The 22,270-nt window shown below is 46.1% G+C and overlaps 1 protein-coding gene across 17 annotated transcripts in view; it reads left to right on the forward strand.

Moving 5' to 3' along the window:
* ptprfa (protein tyrosine phosphatase receptor type Fa) overlaps positions 1–22,270 on the forward strand; it is a 370,993-nt gene that overhangs the window by 94,747 nt on the left and 253,976 nt on the right. For 11 of the 17 annotated variants that reach the window (XM_045687725.1, XM_045687723.1, XM_045687731.1 and 8 more), the window contains exon 1: positions 6,213–6,696. The exons of 1 other annotated variant lie outside the window; for it this stretch is intronic. The gene's annotated coding sequence lies outside the window, so the exon portion shown is untranslated. Of the gene's footprint in view, positions 1–6,212; positions 6,697–22,270 lie in introns of those variants that run through there. 5 more of the 17 variants (XM_045687733.1, XM_045687734.1, XM_045687738.1 and 2 more) reach the window with 1 other exon arrangement.

Raw genomic sequence — 22,270 nt, forward strand, 5'->3', positions numbered from 1 at the left:
CGTTTATCGTCGAAGGAATGAGCGTTACACCGAGGCCTGTACTCTGGAGCGGGATCGATTTGGAGGTGGAGGGTCCGTCATGGTCTGGTGCGGTGTGTCACAGCATCATCAGTCTGAGCTTGTTGTCATTGCAGGCAATCTCAACGCTGTGCGTTACAGGGAAGACATCCTCCTCCCTCATGTGGTACCTTTCCTGCAGGCTCATCCTGACATGACCCTCCAGCATGACAATGCCACCAGCCATACTGCTCGTTCTGTGCGTGATTTCCTGCAAGACAGGAATGTCAGTGTTCTGCCATGGCCAGCGAAGAGCCCAGATCTCAATCCCATTGAGCACGTCTGGGACCTGTTGGATCGGAGGGTGAGGGCTAGGGCCATTCCCCCCAGAAATGTCTGGGAACTTGCAGGTGCCTTGGTGGAAGAGTGGGGTAACATCTCACAGCAAGAACTGGCAAATCTGGTGCAGTCCATGAGGAGGAGATGCACTGCAGTACTTAATGCAGCTGGTGGCCACACCAGATACTGACTGTTACTTTTGATTTTGATCCCCCCTTTGTTCAGGGATACAATATTCAATTTCTGTTAGTCACATTTCTGTGGAACTTGTTCCGTTTATGTCTCAGTTGTTGAATCTTGTTATGTTCATACAAATATTTACACATGTTAAGTTTGCTGAAAATAATCGCAGTTGACAGTGAGAGGACGTTTCTTTTTTTGCTGAGTTTATATATAATGATGATATAATGATTTGCAAATAATTAAAGTACAAAAGTGTATTTACAATGGTGTTTATTCTTCACTGGTTGCCCTTTTCTTGTGACAACATGTCACACATCTTGCTGGTATTTCACCCAGTAGATATGGGAGTTTATCAAAAATGGATTTGTTTTCGAATTCTTTGTGTGTCTGTGTAGTCTGAGGGAAATATGTGTCTCTAACATGGTCATACATTAGCAGGAGGTTAGGATGTGCTGCTCAGTTTCCACCTTCTCTCTCCCTCTCCCTCTGCCTCTCCCTCTCCCGCTCTCTCTCTCCGTCTCTCTCTCTCTCTCTCTCTCTCTCTCTCTCTCTCTCTCTCTCTCTCTATCCTCTCTCTCTATCCTCTCTCTCTCTCTGTCTTTATCCTCACTCTGTTTCTCTCTCTCACTCTCTATCGTTATCTCTCTGTTTCTCTCTCTCACTCTCTATCGTTATCTCTCTGTTTCTCTCTCTCACTCTCTACTATCTCTCTGTTTCTCTCTGTTTCTCTCTCGCTTTCTCTCTCTCTCTCTCTTTATCCTCACTCTCTGTTTCTCTCTCTCTCACTCTTTATCCTTAACTCTATTTCTCTCTCTCACTCTTTATCCTCACTCTCTGTTTCTCTCTTTCACTCTCTATCGTTATCTCTCTGTTTCTCTCTCACACTCTCTATCCTTAACTCTCTTTTTCTCTCTCCCTCTCTATCCTTAACTCTCTGTTTCTCTCTCTCACTCTTTATCCTCACTCTCTGTTTCTCTCTATCGTTATCTCTGTTTCTCTCTCTCTTTATCCTCCGTCTCTGTTTCTCTCTCTCACTCTATCCTTAACACTCTATTTCTCTCTCTCACTCTTTATCCTTAACTCTCTGTTTCTCTCACTCTCTATCCTTAACTCTCTGTTTCTCTCACTCTATATTTATCAAAAGTAAATGTAATTGCTAAAATATACTTAAGTATCAAAAGTAAAAGTATAAATCATCTAAAATTCCTTATTTAAATCAAACCAGACGCTACCATTTTCTTGTTTTTAAAATGTACGGATAGCCAGAGGTACACACTAACACTCAGACATAATTTACAAACGATAGGGTGCCATCTTTCCAACAAGTCAGTTCATCAAATTTCTGCCGTGCTAGAGCTGCCCCAGTCAACTGTAAGTGCTGTTATTGTGAAGTAGAAACGTCTAGGAGCAACAACGGCTCAGCCACGAAGTGGTAGGCCACGCAAGCTCACAGAACGGGACTGACTGGAGAGTACTGATTCGTCTGTCCTTGGTTGCAACACTCACTACCGAGTTCCAAACGGTCTCTGAAAGCAACGTCAGCACAAGAAATGGGTTTCCATGGCCGAGCAGCCGCACACAAGCCTAGGATCACCATGAGCAATGCTAAACGTCGGCTTGTTTTTCATGATTCGGGATAGGCCCAGTAGTCCTAGTGAAGGGAAATCTTACAGCACACAATGACATTCTAGACAATTCTGTGCTCCAACTTTGTGGCAACAGTTTTGGGATGGCCCTTTCCTGTATCAGCATGACAATGCCCCCTTGCACAAAGCGAGGACCATACAGAAATGGTTTGTCAAGATCGGTCTGCACAGAGCCCTGACCTCAACCCCACCGAAAACCTTTGGGATGAATTGGAGCTCTGACTGAGAGCCAGGCCTAATCGCCCAACATCAGTGCCCAACCTTACTAATGCTCTTGTGGATGAATGGAAACAAGTCCCCACAGCAATGTTCCAACATCTAGTAGAAAGCCTTCCCAGAAGAGTAGAGGCTGTTATAGCAGGAAAGGAAGGACCAGCTCCATATTAATGCCCATGATTTTGGAATGAGATGTTTGACGAGCAGGTGGCCACATACTTTTGGTCATGTAGTGTATTTGCACAGGCCTGTAGTGGTGTAATCCCATAGTGCAGTTGTATTTATTTACAAGTGATCACCACCCTGACAGTGCCACTCAGCACAGGCTTACTGGAATAGGGCTAATACAGGATCTTTATATAGCACCATTTCATTCCATTTAAAGTCTGTTTTTAACCCTAGCCCGCCAGTGATGAAAGGTCTCTATGAACACTCGTCCTTTAGTGGCACATAGTGAGTTAATAGCCACTCAACATAATGGCGAGAATTAAGGACGACATTAGCTAGCTTGTGAGTGTACTTATTTACAGTTCCCCAAATGTGTGTGTGTGTGTGTGTGTGTGTGTGTGTGTGTGTGTGTGTGTGTGTGTGTGTGTGTGTGTGTGTGTGTGTGTGTGTGTGTGTGTGTGTGTGTGTGTGTGTGTGTGTGTGTGTGTGTGTGTCATTCAATTCAATTGAATAGTTTTATCACGTATCCTTGCTTTAGTAAGTTGCAGCATAACGGTAGGCATGGGAGGTAGTGTTCTTCTTCACAGATGACTGGATTTCCTCCTGACACATTGTTTTTGAAAGCATGATTATGAGACGGTCATTAACCAGTCCTTCACGCTACTAATCAAGCGGACCTGTGTGTGTGTGTTTGTGTGTGTGTGTGTGTGTGTGTGTGTGTGTGTGTGTGTGTGTGTGTGTGTGTGTGTGTGTGTGTGTGTGTTTGTGCGTGTGCGTCTGCGTTAGTGTGTGTGCGTGTGCGTCTGCGTTAGTGTGTGTGTGTGCGTGTGCGTCTGCGTTAGTGTGTGCCTGAGTCAGCGTTTCTGTTAGGAAAATGCGGCGCCTGACGTGACCAGCAGCATTTTAATTTACTGGACATTTGAGAAAATGACTGGACCATATGCATTGGGTGCGTAACCTGATTCGGTCGTCCACCACAGTGCTCAGAATGACAGAAATCACATTTAGATTATGGTAATTCATCTTAACAGAACATGCAAGTCGAGGATGCAATGACGTGTGTTGTTCTTACCGTGCACTTTGAAGATGTTAGAATCACTGTCCACATTTACTTTTCCTCACAAACAAGATGAGTAACAAACAGCTAAATCACTAGCTTATGTCAATCTACTATCCCCCATAGTAGGAAAAATTCACCTGTTCTATTGGCCAGCTTGTCGAGAAAGAAATAGGGACAGTTGTGGGATGAGAGATCCCAAATGTATACAACCAGTAGGTCTAAGCTATGGAAAAAACATGGAAAAAGCAATGAGTCTGATGCAACAGATCAGAACGTTTAGCTTAAAATGTTGATAAACTATTATTTCTTCACATTATAAGTGCAGCAATGTGCAGAAGACAGCAGACATTTAGAAAGAGGGGAGATGTAATATATAAATGACTAGGATGTGTTTTTGGCTATTGGACAATGAAAGAAAGTTGATATGAAATAATTGCCTCCACGGATATGGTTTGATTTTGGCACGGCTACTTTGAAGCACGGTAACACATACCTCATAATATGTAGTCAAATGTTCAGGTTTCAAACTATTATACTGCCTCCAGCTCATTGCAAAGTGGTGTGTGACGTGCTGATGAAAACTTCCGTTGCCTATGTATTTGCTGTAGCAGATCTTCAGCTCAAAACCTCTGTATCTGTATGCTGTATACGTGTGATAAATAAGATGCATAACAAATATACTGTACGCACGTGCCAATTTCATTTCACTAAATTATGCAAATTAACCAATAGACTGATAAGCATGACCAGTCAAATGTATTTACATCGACTGGTATTTCCATCAATGAATAGGCTAAAAAGCATTATTTCATAATAGGATTTTTTTCTTCACCTGGACAATTGGACGGCGCAAATTTTAATTATTGGCTTTTCCATTTTTTTTATAGTCCAAAAGCCGGCTATTACTGGCTAATGGAAACCCTGGCCTGTGTGTATGTGTGGGCGTGTGTGTGTATGTGTGGGCGTGTGTGTGTATGTGTGGGCGTGTGTGTGTATGTGTGGGCGTGTGTGTGTATGTGTGGGCGTGTGTGTGTATGTGTGGGCGTGTGTGTGTATGTGTGGGCGTGTGTGTGTATGTGTGGGCGTGTGTGTGTATGTGTGGGCGTGTGTGTGTATGTGTGGGCGTGTGTGTGTATGTGTGGGCGTGTGTGTGTATGTGTGGGCGTGTGTGTGTATGTGTGGGCGTGTGTGTGTATGTGTGGGCGTGTGTGTGTATGTGTGGGCGTGTGTGTGTATGTGTGGGCGTGTGTGTATGTGTGGGCGTGTGTGTGTATGTGTGGGCGTGTGTGTGTATGTGTGGGCGTGTGTGTGTATGTGTGGGCGTGTGTGTGTATGTAATTGGAATGGGGGAAGAAATGCCACCAGCCTCATCTGCTTCCTTTGCCAGGTGGTCACACACACAAACACACACACACACACACACACACACACACACACACACACACACACACACACACACACACACACACACACACACACACACACACACACACACACACACACACACACACACACACACAACACACACACACACAACACACTTTCATGTTCCATGTTTCTTTCTTTGTATGGAGCTCATTTTGCTGGCATTGTAAATCTTTCTGTCAGTAATGTGAGAAGTTTGCTTTTGAAAATGTGTTGTGTGATATTAGGATGTAATGGATCCTTCTCTCAATGCCCTCGCAGCAGTATGAGCATGACATCTCTCAGGAGTATTACAGCTGGGCTTTGTTTCAGTTCGGCTTGAGAGAGAGAGGGGTTGTAGATGCACTGTACATGCTGCTGTTACCAGACCTATGTTCAAATAATATTTGCAGTCTATGGTTTATTCTGTGCTAAACGATCACTACCAAGCTCAAGGAAACAAAGAAATGCATGCTGTTTTAGTTCAGCTTGACTGACAGACATACATGAACTGTACAGGCTGCATTAAACAGGTTGGAAGTGAACGACCAGAGAGGGTTATTCTGCATTCAGTTGAAGCACCACTCAGTCATAAGCAATCAGTAGTGCCACGCTCAAGTAACACAGGAATGCACTCTCACTAGCTCCTTCAACTCAAGAAAATATGCTTTGGATAAAAGTTTGCAGCAATAACACCCCACACACTGGTTGACTCAACATTGTTTCCACGTCATTTCAATGATTCAACGTGGAATAAAAGTTGAATTGACGTCTGTGGGACACTTCTTGCACGGTCTTTAGCTTTATAATAGCTATTTTATTCGTTCAGACAGGTTGAGTTTGAACTAAAAATGAATGCTGTGTTCCTTTTAAACTGCTTCCCCTCAGAAACCAGATTAACACTACAGCTGGTTAGAGAGAGTCAGTATTCATGTTTTCCAACAAATAACGACTCCTCCATAGTCAGCAACACAACCTAACCTGAATCCCCTTCTCCACCCCCAACTCTCTGTCTCTCTCTTCTTCCCTTTTGTTCTGGCGCCAGGTGAAGTGGGAGAGAGGGGGAAGGTCTGGCTCTACCTGTGTAGAATAAAACCTGTCAACAAACCCTCCAATTGGCCAAGGCCTCTTACAACCCATCCCCCAAAATGCTGTCTGAAACTCAACACCTGTGACATCATACTAGGGCATTGGCTGTGGCTGGGCTGGCCTGTTCAGAGCTCAGTGGGTATTCAGTTGAGAGTGTCTCAGGAGACATCGAGCTCCAGTGACCCCAGGCAAGACTCCCAGGATTCAGTGGAATCTCTACGGACGGTGGCCAGTTCACACAGCACAGCAAGGAGACCAGGCAGCGGCAGGCAGTTAGAGAAGCTCCAGCCAGAGGAGTTAGACTAGAGAGCAGTTCATTTGAAGTGCTGCAACCTTCCTTCTTTCCCTGCTTCTTTGCCTCCACCTGTAGCGGCTAGCCCCAACCACCCAGGCTATTTCGCACGCTCTCGCTCTCTCTCTGGGACTGCAGACTGACTGAGGTTTTATGCTAAAGGACTAAAGGATTTTGAGTGGAATCTTTTTGTATTTTTTAGGAATAACAGCAGCTACGGCTTTATATCACGAGTTATAAAGACTATCATTTTCCTGGTGACTTTCTTTCACTGTGTATTTTTCAGTTGGGCCTTGAAATAGGTAAGTGTGTCTCTTCACTGCGCTTTGTTTTGTTGTTCAGAAAATCGATTTTATATAGAAGAAGTGGTCACGTAAATAATACTATGGAAAGTTGGTCTTCTGTATAAAATTAGTTTTTATAAGTATTTGCTGTACAGAGGTTAATTTAGATGAATTTGATATTTTGTGGTTAAAGCGATTCTCACAGTTTTCTAGGTGTTACATTATCTACAGCCAGATTTGTCTTGTTTGAATGGAAAATTCCAACCTCAATTGTTTCCGTCCATTAACAAAGTACCCCCACCTGTTCAAAGTAAACACACACACAAAGCAATCACAGAATGTTGACTAAAAGCCTATGGCCTCTCATAGTTGTTGTTGGCCTGATCTACCAGTACTACGGTGAGTCGCCCAGTTGACAGTTTGTGTGTGACTGTGAGCATGTAGAGGCTGGGGGCCTGTGTGTGTTCTCCACGAGGTCCCCGTCTCCCACCGTAATCTCAGTATACTTCACCCAAGGCCAGTATCTATATTTTGCCTGTCGTTTTTTATGTAACAACCTCAGTTTTAGAAAAGAAGCTGTATTTGTATCACAAGTGAGCATTATTGCAGTAGTAAAATGAAGAATCTGTAATAAAGCTTCATATTGTGACTGGATGAACATTCTCAAGATAATAAATCAAGCCATAATTTTCTTTAATGTTCAGCATGAAAATAATAAACTGTAAGTGGCTTAATTAGTCAATCAGTTTTTTTGTAAATGGATGTGGGTTGTTCCACGAAATCACGGAATGAGTGCCTTTTGCGTCCCTGTGTTTTTTTAAGTAGAAATTGTGCAGTAATTATCAATTTCAAAAGCCTGTTATATTAAATGACATGCCCTTTAATCTAGACCACATGAAAAATTCAATAAATCCGTTTTTTTTATATGATTAAAGACTTGCTAAAGTGCCAAAATGTTGCATTTTGTCATGTCCCGCTATGCATCCATTGTGACTTCTAGGAAGATTTTAACCCACTTAACCCCAACGTTTCTCCAAGTTTTTATAGTCATTGTAAAGCCCTAGTGATGTTCTTGCTCTGACGTAGTCATTTCTGAAGATTATTTCTGATTAGTGATTTATTTTAAGGTAAAAAAACAACAACCTGTCCCTCATCTTAAGGTCAACCCTGTTACGTGAACTGAACTGTCATTTTAATATGGTGAAACTATTCCTTTTTAAATATTATTATTTTAGAAACATTCACCATCTAATAGTTAATGATAGTGTAAAAGCAGGTGAGCTGGTTCTACTCTTTTTGGCCATTTTCTGGTGTTTTGTGGTGGAAAACCGAGCGGTCAATTATAACAAGTCAACCCTGTTACACATAGACAGGCTAGAAATGTTTGAACAATTTCAATGAATTTGTGACGCTTGCAATCAATTGCCCCTCCCTGTTGCACACAACAAGCTTCCATTCCCCCTGTCACAAGGGGATTCATGGCTGACTGAAATGAAATCGTCAACCATGTTACGGTCAACCATGTTACTTTATTTGAAACTTACTATAGTCCTTTTTTTACCTCTTGAGATGGGAGAACTCATTTTTTTATTAAGTTTGAACATGTTCTCTTTATGACAGAATGTTTAAATTTGGTAAAAAATAAAATAAAATAGTCATCAAGTTACAGTACTCAAAAGGCACCCAATTGGTGGAATGACCCTTGTAGTAAAATAAAAGGACAATATGAATGTTCAAGTATGAATTTCATCCTTATCTTAAAGAAAATAGTCCAGTTTCTATGAACTCATGAACCCACCCTTCTTTCATAGTTAGTGCCATAGCCGCGGGAATATGTTTGGGGATGTTTTTTGTTGCGCTACACGGTCCGCTATTCGGTCCGCTAATACAGGACTAATAAAGTCCTGCAAAAAAAAATATATAGAACATTTTTTGTGATTTTTAATTTTATTCAGATTTGTTTTCTGCAGCACCCTCAGCACCCCTACTTCCTGCGTCTATGGATAGTGCACTACATCAGAGATAGCGTGTCTTTTGGTGAGCATGTACTTAAACCTGCTCACCTAAACAAGCTGTCTGTCTTGCTTTGTTCACCAGAGAGCTAGGAGCCTCTCAAGGGAGTGATTACATTTCAGCAGCTAGGCTTATGGTTATGTCCCAAAAGGTACCCTATTCCCTATGTAGTGCACTTCGTTTGACCAGGGCCCATAGGAAATAGGGTGCCATTTGGGGTACAACCTACGTCTTTCAACCAGACTATTGTCAGCAGGCTAATCCCACAGTCCCTCTCTACTGTCGGTTAGTCATTCATTTACAGAGTCACCATTTACCTCTTGGTGGCCTACATGTTGCTACACCTCGCTCCTATTCATAATGACACTGTGTGTGTGTGTGTGTGTGTGTGTGTGTGTGTGTGTGTGTGTGTGTGTGTGTGTGTGTGTGTGTGTGTGTGTGTGTGTGTGTGAAAGTAGCAACAAGAAAGGAAAAGAGACAACAAAGCAGGTGGCCCCTAGCTAACAGAGAAAGCAGGTGGCCCCTAGCTAACAGAGAAAAGAGGAAAAATCCCTCAATAAAAAAAAGATTCCAGACAGGCAGTGGAAAACTCTAACCTGCTACTCTGTCTCTCTCTCTCTCTCTCTCTCTCTCTCTCTCTCTCTCTCTCTCTCTCTCTCTCTCTCTCTCTCTCTCTCTCTCTCTCTCTCTCTCTCTCTCGCTTTCTCAATTAAATTCAAAGGGCTTTATTGGCATGGGAAACAAATGTTGAAATAGATAATAAACAAAAGTGAAATAATCAAGGTTTCAAAGGAATAGACACATTTCAAATGTCATATTATGGCTATGTACAGTGTTATAATGATGTGCTAAATATGGGTTGTATTTACAATGTTCTTCACTGGTTGCCCTTTTCTTGTAGCAACAGGTCACAAATCTTGCTGCGCTCTCTCTTTCTCTCCAACTCTCTCTTTCTCTCACTCTCTCACTGTCTCTCTTTCTGTTTTTCGCTCTCTCTTTCTCTCTGTTTTTCTCAGTCTCTCACTGTCTCTCTTTCTGTCTTTCTCTCTCTCTCTTTCTCTCTCTGTAACCCCTTTCTCCCCCTATACCAGCGGCTCAGACCTTTCTGCCCCAGAATGACCAGCTCAGATTGGGGCTATTGTTAGGGAGCTGCTAGGGGTCTTCACCTTATCACTTTCTCCCTCCCCACCCATATGGTCCTATGACCTCTGCATTCTGCTCTTTATGAGTTGCTGCAGGGTGGGTACTTCAGGGCAGTAGTCTTTTACTGCCCCCACCTTCTCTAGTCACGTCTCCTGAGGTCCTGTGTGCCTCCTAAATGGCACCCTATTCTCTATATAGTGTACTACTTTTGACCAGAGCCCTATGCACCCTTAGCAGCGGTGAGAAGAAACTATATGGGCCCTGGTCAAAAGCAGTGCACTATATAGGGAATAGGGTGCCATTTGGGACGCAGACCGTGAACCCCCCCACACACAGCCCCCCATCTGCCTCTCTCGTCCACCCTGGCCCCTAGTCCGGCGCCATACAGCAGGAATCTGAGAGGAGGCTTTGCTGTGCTCACGGCAGGTTAATTGCATTTCAGATTCCTCCACTAATGGAGCTAATCCCGCCTTTGTGTAGTCTTCAGCTCCAGATCTGTGCTGTTTGCTGTGTCATTGTATTGTAGCAGGTATTCATTGATTATTGTTGAGGCTTTGTAGGCTATGTTCTCGTTCTAGTCTTGTTGTGTTTGGTGTATATAGTCCTCCACAGGGTTGTTAGTGAGTGCCATCACACAAAGAGAGACACTTATGACTTGCACACAAAAAGATTTATACACACACACACACACACACACACACACACACACACACACACACACACACACACACACACACACACACACACACACACACACAAACACACATATTTTTGTGTTTTGTTCTTGTTCCATGTTATGTTTGGTGGATGTTTTCCTTCACAGGGGTTAGTAGGTGTGGCTCAGTTGGTAGAGCATGACGCTTGTAATGCCAGGGTCTTGGGTTCCATTCCCATGGGTGACCAGTATGAAAATGTATGCACTCACTACTGTAAGTGAAAAACACTTGTGACTTCCACAGATACATAAGTAAGGACACACACAACACACACATAGGTTGTAGCCTGGGGTTTCAGTCTAGCATTTTACCACATTTGAATGTGGATCAAACACATTTCTCTGTAACACTAGTCATTTGGTTTTCTTATGAAGGCAGTCTTTCTGTTTGTTTCTCTGCTCTTTGAAGTTTGGATTCAAAGTCCTGTCCCGCCTTAGAAGAAGAGTTCAAAATAGATGAATTTAATCACTGTTGGATTTTCTAGCTTCAGTTATTTAGGGTGTCATTCATGGATAGTCTGCGTCCCAAATTGCATCCTATTCCCTATATAGTGCACTACTTTTGTAGTCAAAAAAATGTTTTGTGCTTCAAAAGCAGTGCACTATGTAGAGAATGGGGTGGCATTTGGGACGCAGGCACTGTCTGACTCCTTCTCAGGCAACTTCAACTCTGTGTGTGGCCAAATGTGTGTGTGATATGTGAAACATAGAATTTTCACCCAATGCCATTTTGAAAAAGTGAATCTATTGCTCTTGTCTTGTCTGAAATGACAGCCCCCCATCTGGCAGTTGGACACACCAATTAGTGATGATCCGTCTCATGCTTGTCATGTATGATCTATCTATGTTATTTTTATGGTCTATCTATGTTCTTTTTATGGTCTATCTTTTATAAACTAGTGTTCGTCCCCATTCTAAACCACAAAGGAACCCGTTAGTGTACCTGCAAGGTAGTGAACCCGTGAGGCTATAGAGTGCCTACAGGAGCAAATGCTCATTTGATGTTGAGGCTATCTGAACTCGCTTAACTCATTTGCCTGAAGGAAAAATGGTTTTATCTCCCACGTCTTGACACTGATATTGATATGGAGGTTAGTATCAGTGTATAAGGGATCCTCTTCATCATGTCTCCCCTCCACTTCATTTCCTCTTCAAGTCTGTTGGCTACTGGGGATCCTCTTCATCATGTCTCCCCTCCACTTCATTTCCTCTTCAAGTCTGTTGGCTACTGGGGATCCTCTTCATCATGTCTCCCCTCCACTTCATTTCCTCTTCAAGTCTGTTGGCTACTGGGGATCCTCTTCATCATGTCTCCCCTCCACTTCATTTCCTCTTCAAGTCTGTTGGCTACTGGGGATCCTCTTCATCATGTCTCCCCTCCACTTCATTTCCTCTTCAAGTCTGTTGGCTACTGGGGATCCTCTTCATCATGTCTCCCCTCCACTTCATTTCCTCTTCAAGTCTGTTGGCTACTGGGGATCCTCTTCATCATGTCTCCCCTCCACTTCATTTCCTCTTCAAGTCTGTTGGCTACTGGGGATCCTCTTCATCATGTCTCCCCTCCACTTCATTTTGTCTTCAAGTCTGTTGGCTAGTGGGGATCCTCTTCATCATGTCTCCCCTCCACTTCATTTCCTCTTCAAGTCTGTTGCCCACCTCAGCAACAGGAGAGACCTTGAAGTATCTTTGAAGTGTTGAAATGAAATGTGACGTGACGGCCCAACCTGTGGGTCGACACACAGTCCGCAAAGTAACCTGAATACTGCGTCTAGTCTGGCTCTACCGGTTCACTGCCCTAACTGGACATCTGTAAGCCCTGGCTATGTCCCAAATGGCACCCTATCCTCTATATATTGCACTGCTTTTGACCAGAGGGCTGGTGCACTACAAAGGGACTAGGGTGCCATTTGGCATGCATACTAGGCTCCATCCAGAGAGAGGAGGAGGAGTCCTGTCCAGACATGCCCTGTGAATGCAGAGAGAGAAGGCTGTGATGACAGGATTTGTGTCCTGAGAGAAGACAGACATTCTCCATGCTCCATGTTCACTTCACAAGCCTTGGCAGATGGCAAGCGTGACAATAAGGTACTGTATGGGGGAAGGAGATGGATTCCTTTATGTATGATTCATGTGTCCTGAAAACCTTCTCTGACTTTTCTCACAGTTGATCAAATGATGCGTGTAGGCAAAGCATTTTAGGCTATTTAGGCTTTATTTGACTATTATTGAGAGCTAGCAAGCTACATTGAAGCAGAGCAGAATCATGTATTTGCTTATTGATGATAGCTATAACCAGAAGAGGATTGTGTTAATATAATGCATATAGAATGCAAATATAATGCTGATCCTGGCGCCAATGGACATGTTGAGTGACAGAGTGCCACGGCTGAGCCACAGGCTGAGAGGGACCTGCCTCTGTAATGTGACACATGTCTCCTGGAGGGAGTCCGTGAGAGAATGTGTCACCCTGTGTGTGTGTCCATGCGTGTGTGTGCTGTGACCCTTCACGTCTCCCCGATAAGACCCTGCTACGCCCAACCACAGCCTGAAAGACAAGGGGAATTAGCAGAGTGTGTATTTAACAGTGTTTATTAACCCAGTCAAGTGTCCAGCTGTCGTTGAAGGATATGTCACCTAAAATGCCATGTTGCCTGGCCCATGGAACTAACAGCTGGCCAATCAAGGACCTAGATTTGGGTTTGTCACCTGTTAAATCTACTTCAATCAGGTAGATGAAGGGGAGGAGTCAGGTTAAACAAGGATTTTTAAGCCTTGAAACAATTGAGACATGGATTGTGAATGTGTGCCATTCAGAGGGTGAATGGGCAAGATAAAGAATGTAAGTGCCTTTGAACAGGGTATGGTAGTAGCTGCCAGGCGCATTGGTTTGTGTCAAGAACTGCAACACTGCTGGGTTTTTCATGCTCAACAGTTTCCCGTGTGTATCAAGAATGGTGCCCCACCCGAAGGACATCCAGCCAACTTGACACAACTGTTGGAAGCATTGAAGTAAACATGGCCAGCATCCCTGTGGAACGCTTTCGACACCTTGTAGAGTCCACGCCCTGATGAATTGAGGCTGTTCTGATGGCAAAAAGGGGTGTAATTCAATATTACGAAGGTGTTTCTAATGTTAGTACATTCAGTGTACTAACATTAGCATAGGGGACAGATTAGGATGTGACACATGAAAGGAAAACCCTTTGTTACCGATTACAACATTGCCATAGGGGACAGAATCATATTTGATTTCAACACTTGGCGTCATTTACATTAGAGACATGACTTTACATGCACACACCAGAAACATACTACTCCAATCTGCTCTTGTTTCCCAGTACAAACCTGTTTTCACATACAGTAGGCGTATGTCACAACGCACACTAGCAACTCTGTCTAAACAATATGTGCATTGTGTTTCCTTAGTCACCCATCTAATGCTGACAGACTGTTGCCTTATGTAAATCAGCCTTGGAACAGAAGCCTTTAAAGTCTCTCTCTGCGCTGTGTGTGATGTGGTCCTCCTAGTCACTGCTGGGCCCTGTGTTTCTATCCCAGCCTTCCTGCACAGCGCTACACTGCAGGTTAAAACCTAGCTCTCTCGTTGGAGTGGCTCGCCACTGTGACGTTAGCCCTGTTCAACCCTGGCACATTATAATTGCTTCTCTTTTGTTATCAGGCCACATGATCTGGCCTCAACGCTGTTTGTGTTTAATGAATAACAGAAATATAATGTAACACACTGATTTATTTGGCACCAACACAACATTGATTTTCCTTGATTTGGTCCCAGTCGTCGCTGTGCTGCTCTGTAGCTCCACATGGCCTTGTTGACTCTGGAGTGTACATCCCAAATGGCCGCCTATTATCTACATAGTGCACAACCTTTGACCAGAGCCCTTTGGGTTTCATTTGGGACACCTCCATGGCCTGAGGTTAAATGGTTTCTTTTGCTGGGTTCTGTGTTTAAACAGGACAGAGACAGAACAGACCACTAGGTTGTAATAACACCGTTTCAGTCCATTCTTCACAATCAACCGACTTGATTACGCTTCCTAAAAAAACATTGGATTCTGGTTTCTTTGATTTGATTATGTTTTTGGTTTATAGAGATATATTTTAAAATCCCAGAAGATAACACATGAATGTATTATACATCACTTATTTCAAACTGGTCCTCAAATTCACTTCTTCCTAATTCAGATATCCAGCATTATAAAAACAAAAACGAGTGCAGAATGTCTACTCTATTTTCGTTAAGAACTTGAATGCGTCCAAATTCTACTTCTTGTGTTTTGCTAGGGTTTCATTTCTACTTTATCTCATTGTGTAGCTGCAAAACTCATATTTGGGGGCGGTTTGTGTTGATCTAAATTTGACTTAATTTCAGAGCCTGAGAGCAATGTAAGTGCTTGGAATAAATTAGTCAGAAAGGGCTCATTATTCACAATAATGTATTAGGACGTCATGATGTCAGACCTGTAGAATGAATCTAGTGATTGATATGATTGGTGATTGATGACTACAGCCGCTAATAGTATTCCGTTAATGTATCAATGCTTTCTGAAGGGCACTTCCTGTTTCTATGCTCCAGCAGTCAGCTGATTGGCTGACAACTAGTGTTCTAGGTTTTGTCCTAAATGACACCCCATTCCCTATATTCCCTCTGGTCGAAAGTAGTGCACTATGTAGGGAATAGCATGCCATTTGGGACTACCCAGCAGCCCCTATGGCATTTGTAACCCAAAAGACTATAAACCTGTCGAACAGCTTGTGTCTGTCCGTCTCCCTGAGCTGGTGAGCGGATCCGCTGCCAATCACCCATCAACGTACATGTGTTCAACAGCCTTTACCAATCCCCTATCTGATATGGTTGTTTAATTCAAGGCACTTCAGAGTTAGACATTTTCAATGTTGTAGCTATGCACTTCATAGGAAGAAGAAGCATATGGAAGGGAGTGATATGTCTCAAATGTATGTTTATTTATTTTCCCTTTTGTACTTTAACTGTTTGCACATCGTTACAACATGGTATATAGACATAATATGACATTTGAAATGTCTCTATTCCTTTGGAACTTTTGTGAGTGTAATGTTTACTGTTCATTTTACATTGTTTATTTCACTGTTGTTTATTATCTGTTCCACTTGCTTTGACAATGTAAACATGTTTCCCATGCCAATGAAGCCCGTTGAATTTAATTGATAGAAAGATAAAGGGTAGTGCGGGAGAGAGAGATAGAGAGATAGAGAAATAGATGGAGAGAGACAGAGAAATAGAGACAGAGAAAGGATATCATGATGGCAGACGGTACTGTAGGCAGAAACCTAACATGTGTCTGAAGAAGCACAATGTTTTGTACACTATGTAGGTAACTGATAGTCTGGGAGTGTGTAAATCCTGTCTGGGCAGCATTGATAGAGGGCCAGAGCCAGAGCTTTGAAAAAGAGAGAGAGTGTATGTGAAAGAAAGGAGAGATGAGAAGGGTTGAGCTGTCCTCCAGGGAATACAGGGCTCTGTTAGAGCAACATCGCTCTCATAACCCCGGTCCCATAAAACGGATTTCACTGGCTACTCATAAAAACCCTGTTACCTCTGAATTCCTTTTCTTCATCATTTATCAATTATGTTTTGGGTTAAGTGAATGGTGAATTTAAGCTCTGGCGAATGCAGCAGTAGAAGCAGACTTGATTCTCCTAATTCAGCTACAAGCATAGAGTACTGCTCAGAGCCTCAGAGAGTGCTGGCCCACATCATCTTTGATGCATTTTTCAATGGCTTCACCAACTCTGAACTGCTCTTATCTCTCTGGACTTTGGAGCAGCGTGCAGAAAAGGCAATCTGAGACCTAATAAACCAGAGCTCTTAACAGGAAACTAAGGCTGGACTAGCAAAGAGGATGGCAGGAACCTCTCTCTCTCTCTCTCTCTCTCTCTCTCTCTCTCTCTCTCTCTCTCTCTCTCTCTCTCTCTCTCTCTCTCTCCTCTCTCTCCTCTCTCTCTCTCTCCTCTCACTCTTGGTTAATTCACCCTGACACTGTGTAGCTGCATGAGTTTGTTGCTTTCCTGAGTAAAATCACATCTGCATCGAGTTTGCTTTAATGATTTCCTAAAATAGGTACATCTCAAAACAATGTATTCATAGTATGTACATTAGGACCAATTCCTCTGCTTGAATTGCAGTAGGCCAGTTTGTTTGATTTGCTCATGATGAGGACCTCTACATTGTTATTGATAAACCTTTCCACCGTGGCATAAAGGACCAGGATGTTATAGCTTGTGATTATAATAGAGTCTCTTCAATGACATTGAGCTGCTTATTGCTGTGTTGTCAATGGAGACATTTTAATAGAAACGATCTTGAGTGTCCTCTCCTCTCTGTAATTATTCAAGAGTTCCAAACATCAGACATCATGTAGGATACTGTATCTGCAGTAGAGTGTCAGTAGAGTCGTGGGGTTCTGTATCCTGCTTCCCTCTCTGCCTCCCTGCCTGGCTATGTTTAAAGTGTTCTGTATCCTACCTGCTTCCCTCTCTGCCTCTCTGCCTGGCTATGTTTAAAGTGTTCTGTATCCTACCTGCTTCCCTCTCTGCCTCCCTGCCTGGCTATGTTTAAAGTGTTCTGTATCCTACCTGCTTCCCTCTCTGCCTCCCTGCCTGGCTATGTTTAAAGTGTTCTGTATCCTACCTGCTTCCCTCTCTGCCTCCCTGCCTGGCTATGTTTAAAGTGTTCTGTATCCTACCTGCTTCCCTCTCTGCCTCCCTGCCTGGCTATGTTTAAAGTGTTCTGTATCCTACCTGCTTCCCTCTCTGCCTCCCTGCCTGGCTATGTTTAAAGTGTTCTGTATCCTACCTGCTTCCCTCTCTGCCTCCCTGCCTGGCTATGTTTAAAGTGTTCTGTATCCTACCTGCTTCCCTCTCTGCCTCCCTGCCTGGCTATGTTTAAAGTGTTCTGTATCCTACCTGCTTCCCTCTCTGCCTCCCTGCCTGGCTATGTTTAAAGTGTTCTGTATCCTGCTTCCCTCTCTGCCTCTCTGCCTGGCTATGTTTAAAGTGTTCTGTATCCTACCTGCTTCCCTCTCTGCCTCCCTGCCTGGCTATGTTTAAAGTGTTCTGTATCCTGCTTCCCTCTCTGCCTCCCTGCCTGGCTATGTTTAAAGTGTTCTGTATCCTACCTGCTTCCCTCTCTGCCTCCCTGCCTGGCTATGTTTAAAGTGTTCTGTATCCTACCTGCTTCCCTCTCTGCCTCCCTGCCTGGCTATGTTTAAAGTGTTCTGTATCCTACCTGCTTCCCTCTCTGCCTCCCTGCCTGGCTATGTTTAAAGTGTTCTGTATCCTGCTTCCCTCTCTGCCTCCCTGCCTGGCTATGTTTAAAGTGTTCTGTATCCTACCTGCTTCCCTCTCTGCCTCCCTGCCTGGCTATGTTTAAAGTGTTCTGTATCCTACCTGCTTCCCTCTCTGCCTCCCTGCCTGGCTATGTTTAAAGTGTTCTGTATCCTGCTTCCCTCTCTGCCTCCCTGCCTGGCTATGTTTAAAGTGTTCTGTATCCTACCTGCTTCCCTCTCTGCCTCCCTGCCTGGCTATGTTTAAAGTGTTCTGTATCCTACCTGCTTCCCTCTCTGCCTCCCTGCCTGGCTATGTTTAAAGTGTTCTGTATCCTGCTTCCCTCTCTGCCTCTCTGCCTGGCTATGTTTAAAGTGTTCTGTATCCTACCTGCTTCCCTCTCTGCCTCCCTGCCTGGCTATGTTTAAAGTGTTCTGTATCCTGCTTCCCTCTCTGCCTCCCTGCCTGGCTATGTTTAAAGTGTTCTGTATCCTACCTGCTTCCCTCTCTGCCTCCCTGCCTGGCTATGTTTAAAGTGTTCTGTATCCTACCTGCTTCCCTCTCTGCCTCCCTGCCTGGCTATGTTTAAAGTGTTCTGTATCCTACCTGCTTCCCTCTCTGCCTCCCTGCCTGGCTATGTTTAAAGTGTTCTGTATCCTGCTTCCCTCTCTGCCTCCCTGCCTGGCTATGTTTAAAGTGTTCTGTATCCTACCTGCTTCCCTCTCTGCCTCCCTGCCTGGCTATGTTTAAAGTGTTCTGTATCCTACCTGCTTCCCTCTCTGCCTCCCTGCCTGGCTATGTTTAAAGTGTTCTGTATCCTACCTGCTTCCCTCTCTGCCTCCCTGCCTGGCTATGTTTAAAGTGTTCTGTATCCTACCTGCTTCCCTCTCTGCCTCCCTGCCTGGCTATGTTTAAAGTGTTCTGTATCCTACCTGCTTCCCTCTCTGCCTCCCCTGCCTGGCTATGTTTAAAGTGTTCTGTATCCTACCTGCTTCCCTCTCTGCCTCCCTGCCTGGCTATGTTTAAAGTGTTCTGTATCCTACCTGCTTCCCTCTCTGCCTCTCTGCCTGGCTATGTTTAAAGTGTTCTGTATCCTACCTGCTTCCCTCTCTGCCTCCCTGCCTGGCTATGTTTAAAGTGTTCTGTATCCTACCTGCTTCCCTCTCTGCCTCCCTGCCTGGCTATGTTTAAAGTGTTCTGTATCCTACCTGCTTCCCTCTCTGCCTCTCTGCCTGGCTATGTTTAAAGTGTTCTGTATCCTACCTGCTTCCCTCTCTGCCTCCCTGCCTGGCTATGTTTAAAGTGTTCTGTATCCTACCTGCTTCCCTCTCTGCCTCCCTGCCTGGCTATGTTTAAAGTGTTCTGTATCCTACCTGCTTCCCTCTCTGCCTCTCTGCCTGGCTATGTTTAAAGTGTTCTGTATCCTACCTGCTTCCCTCTCTGCCTCCCTGCCTGGCTATGTTTAAAGTGTTCTGTATCCTACCTGCTTCCCTCTCTGCCTCTCTGCCTGGCTATGTTTAAAGTGTTCTGTATCCTACCTGCTTCCCTCTCTGCCTCCCTGCCTGGCTATGTTTAAAGTGTTTTGTATCTTGTGCAGAGTGGTGGGGAGATAGGTCTGTTTCCTCCCTGACTCCCTGCCAGGCTATGTTTAAAGTGTTTTGTATCTTGTGCAGAGTGGTGGGGAGATAGGTCTGTTTCCTCCCTGACTCCCTGCCAGGCTATGTTTAAAGTGTTTTGTATCTTGTGCAGAGTGGTGGGGAGATAGGTCTGTTTCCTCCCTGACTCCCTGCCAGGCTATGTTTAAAGTGTTTTGTATCTTGTGCAGAGTGGTGGGGAGATAGGTCTGTTTCCTCCCTGCCTCCCTGCCTGGCTATGTTTAAAGTGTTTTGTATCTTGTGCAGAGTGGTGGGGAGATAGGTCTGTTTCCTCCCTGCCAGGCAGTCAGGTCGGCTGGGTTAAGATTGCTGTTTCTCCTGGCTTTGTCTAACTATCATGACTGCTGCTGCTTCCCTCACACAGGCTCTGCAGGGACACAGGGAGAGAGAAGTAGCTGACCAGTAGCTGTTCAGGACTGTGTTTATTAACCCCGACCAGGATGTCACCTGTGTTTTATGTTCATTTCTATGCTCTAGTGTTATTGTGTTTCCATTAGGAGTGAGACACTAATCATTGAAGACTGTTGCTTTGTGAGAAGGCGTTGAAGTTCACCGTTAGCCATTATTATGAAAATGCCAGTTGAAAAGCATCCAGGGCCTTGCCTCAGAGCAGGTCCGTTGGAGCCATGGCACAGAGAGAAACAGGTGCCGGCCCGCATAGATGGAAGCCTTTTGAGCCTTTTGGGTAAAACACTGAGGTCCCTCTTTCGTAAGGGTCTTCAATGCCTTTTCATATGATCATATATTCTCAGCTTGTCTCTGCTGCCTTTACACTCACATGAATCATTTGCTGGAAGATGACAGCATTGGCTGTGACTATTTGTTTGTTGCCGGCTTTGACACAACATCCTCGGCCCAGTGTCGGGCTGTGAAGAGGGGGCTGCTGGGTCAGTGTCGGGCTGGTGACAGAGGGGGCTGCTGGGTCAGTGTCGGGCTGTGAAGAGGGGGCTGCTGGGTCAGTGTCGGGCTGGTGACAGAGGGGGCTGCTGGGTCAGTGTCGGGCTGTGAAGAGGGGGCTGCTGGGTCAGTGTCGGGCTGTGAAGAGGCGGCTGCTGGTCAGTGTCGGGCTGTGAAGAGGGGGCTGCTGGGTCAGTGTCGGGCTGGTGACAGAGGGGGCTGCTGGGTCAGTGTCGGGCTGTGAAGAGGCGGCTGCTGGGTCAGTGTCGGGCTGTGAAGAGGCGGCTGCTGGTCAGTGTCGGGCTGTGAAGAGGCGGCTGCTGGGTCAGTGTCGGGCTGTGAAGAGGCGGCTGCTGGGTCAGTGTCGGGCTGTGAAGAGGGGGCTGCTGGGTCAGTGTCGGGCTGTGAAGAGGCGGCTGCTGGGTCAGTGTCGGGCTGTGAAGAGGCGGCTGCTGGGTCAGTGTCGGGCTGTGAAGAGGCGGCTGCTGGGTCAGTGTCGGGCTGTGAAGAGGCGGCTGCTGGGTCAGTGTCGGGCTGGTGACAGAGGGGGCTGCTGGGTCAGTGTCGGGCTGTGAAGAGGCGGCTGCTGGGTCAGTGTCGGGCTGTGAAGAGGCGGCTGCTGGGTCAGTGTCGGGCTGTGAAGAGGCGGCTGCTGGGTCAGTGTCGGGCTGTGAAGAAGCGGCTGCTGGGTCAGTGTCGGGCTGTGAAGAGGCGGCTGCTGGGTCAGTGTCGGGCTGTGAAGAGGCGGCTGCTGGGTCAGTGTCGGGCTGTGAAGAGGGGGCTCGTGGGTCAGTGTCGGGCTGTGAAGAGGCGGCTGCTGGGTCAGTGTCGGGCTGTGAAGAGGCGGCTGCTGGGTCAGTGTCGGGCTGTGAAGAGGCGGCTGCTGGGTCAGTGTCGGGCTGTGAAGAGGCGGCTGCTGGGTCAGTGTCGGGCTGTGAAGAGGCGGCTGCTGGGTCAGTGTCGGGCTGTGAAGAGGCGGCTGCTGGGTCAGTGTCGGGCTGTGAAGAGGCGGCTGCTGGGTCAGTGTCGGGCTGTGAAGAGGCGGCTGCTGGGTCAGTGTCGGGCTGGTGACAGAGGGGGCTGCTGGGTCAGTGTCGGGCTGTGAAGAGGCGGCTGCTGGGTCAGTGTCGGGCTGTGAAGAGGCGGCTGCTGGGTCAGTGTCGAGCTGTGAAGAGGCGGCTGCTGGGTCAGTGTCGGGCTGGTGACAGAGGGGGCTGCTGGGTCAGTGTCGGGCTGGTGACAGAGGGGGCTGCTGGGTCAGTGTCGGGCTGGTGACAGAGGGGGCTGCTGGGTCAGTGTCGGGCTGGTGACAGAGGGGGCTGCTGGGTCAGTGTCGGGCTGGTGACAGAGGGGGCTGCTGGGTCAGTGTCGGGCTGTGAAGAGGCGGCTGCTGGGTCAGTGTCGGGCTGTGAAGAGGCGGCTGCTGGGTCAGTGTCGGGCTGTGAAGAGGCGGCTGCTGGGTCAGTGTCGGGCTGTGAAGAGGCGGCTGCTGGGTCAGTGTCGGGCTGTGAAGAGGCGGCTGCTGGGTCAGTGTCGGGCTGTGAAGATGCGGCTGCTGGGTCAGTGTCGGGCTGTGAAGAGGCGGCTGCTGGGTCAGTGTCGGGCTGTGAAGAGGCGGCTGCTGGGTCAGTGTCGGGCTGTGAAGAGGCGGCTGCTGGGTCAGTGTCGGGCTGTGAAGAGGCGGCTGCTGGGTCAGTGTCGGGCTGTGAAGAGGCGGCTGCTGGGTCAGTGTCGGGCTGTGAAGAGGCGGCTGCTGGGTCAGTGTCGGGCTGTGAAGAGGCGGCTGCTGGGTCAGTGTCGGGCTGTGAAGTGGCGGCTGCTGGGTCAGTGTCGAGCTGTGAAGAGG

Source organism: Salmo salar, chromosome ssa10 (genome assembly GCF_905237065.1).
Source record: "Salmo salar chromosome ssa10, Ssal_v3.1, whole genome shotgun sequence".
Lineage (NCBI taxonomy): Eukaryota > Metazoa > Chordata > Actinopteri > Salmoniformes > Salmonidae > Salmo > Salmo salar.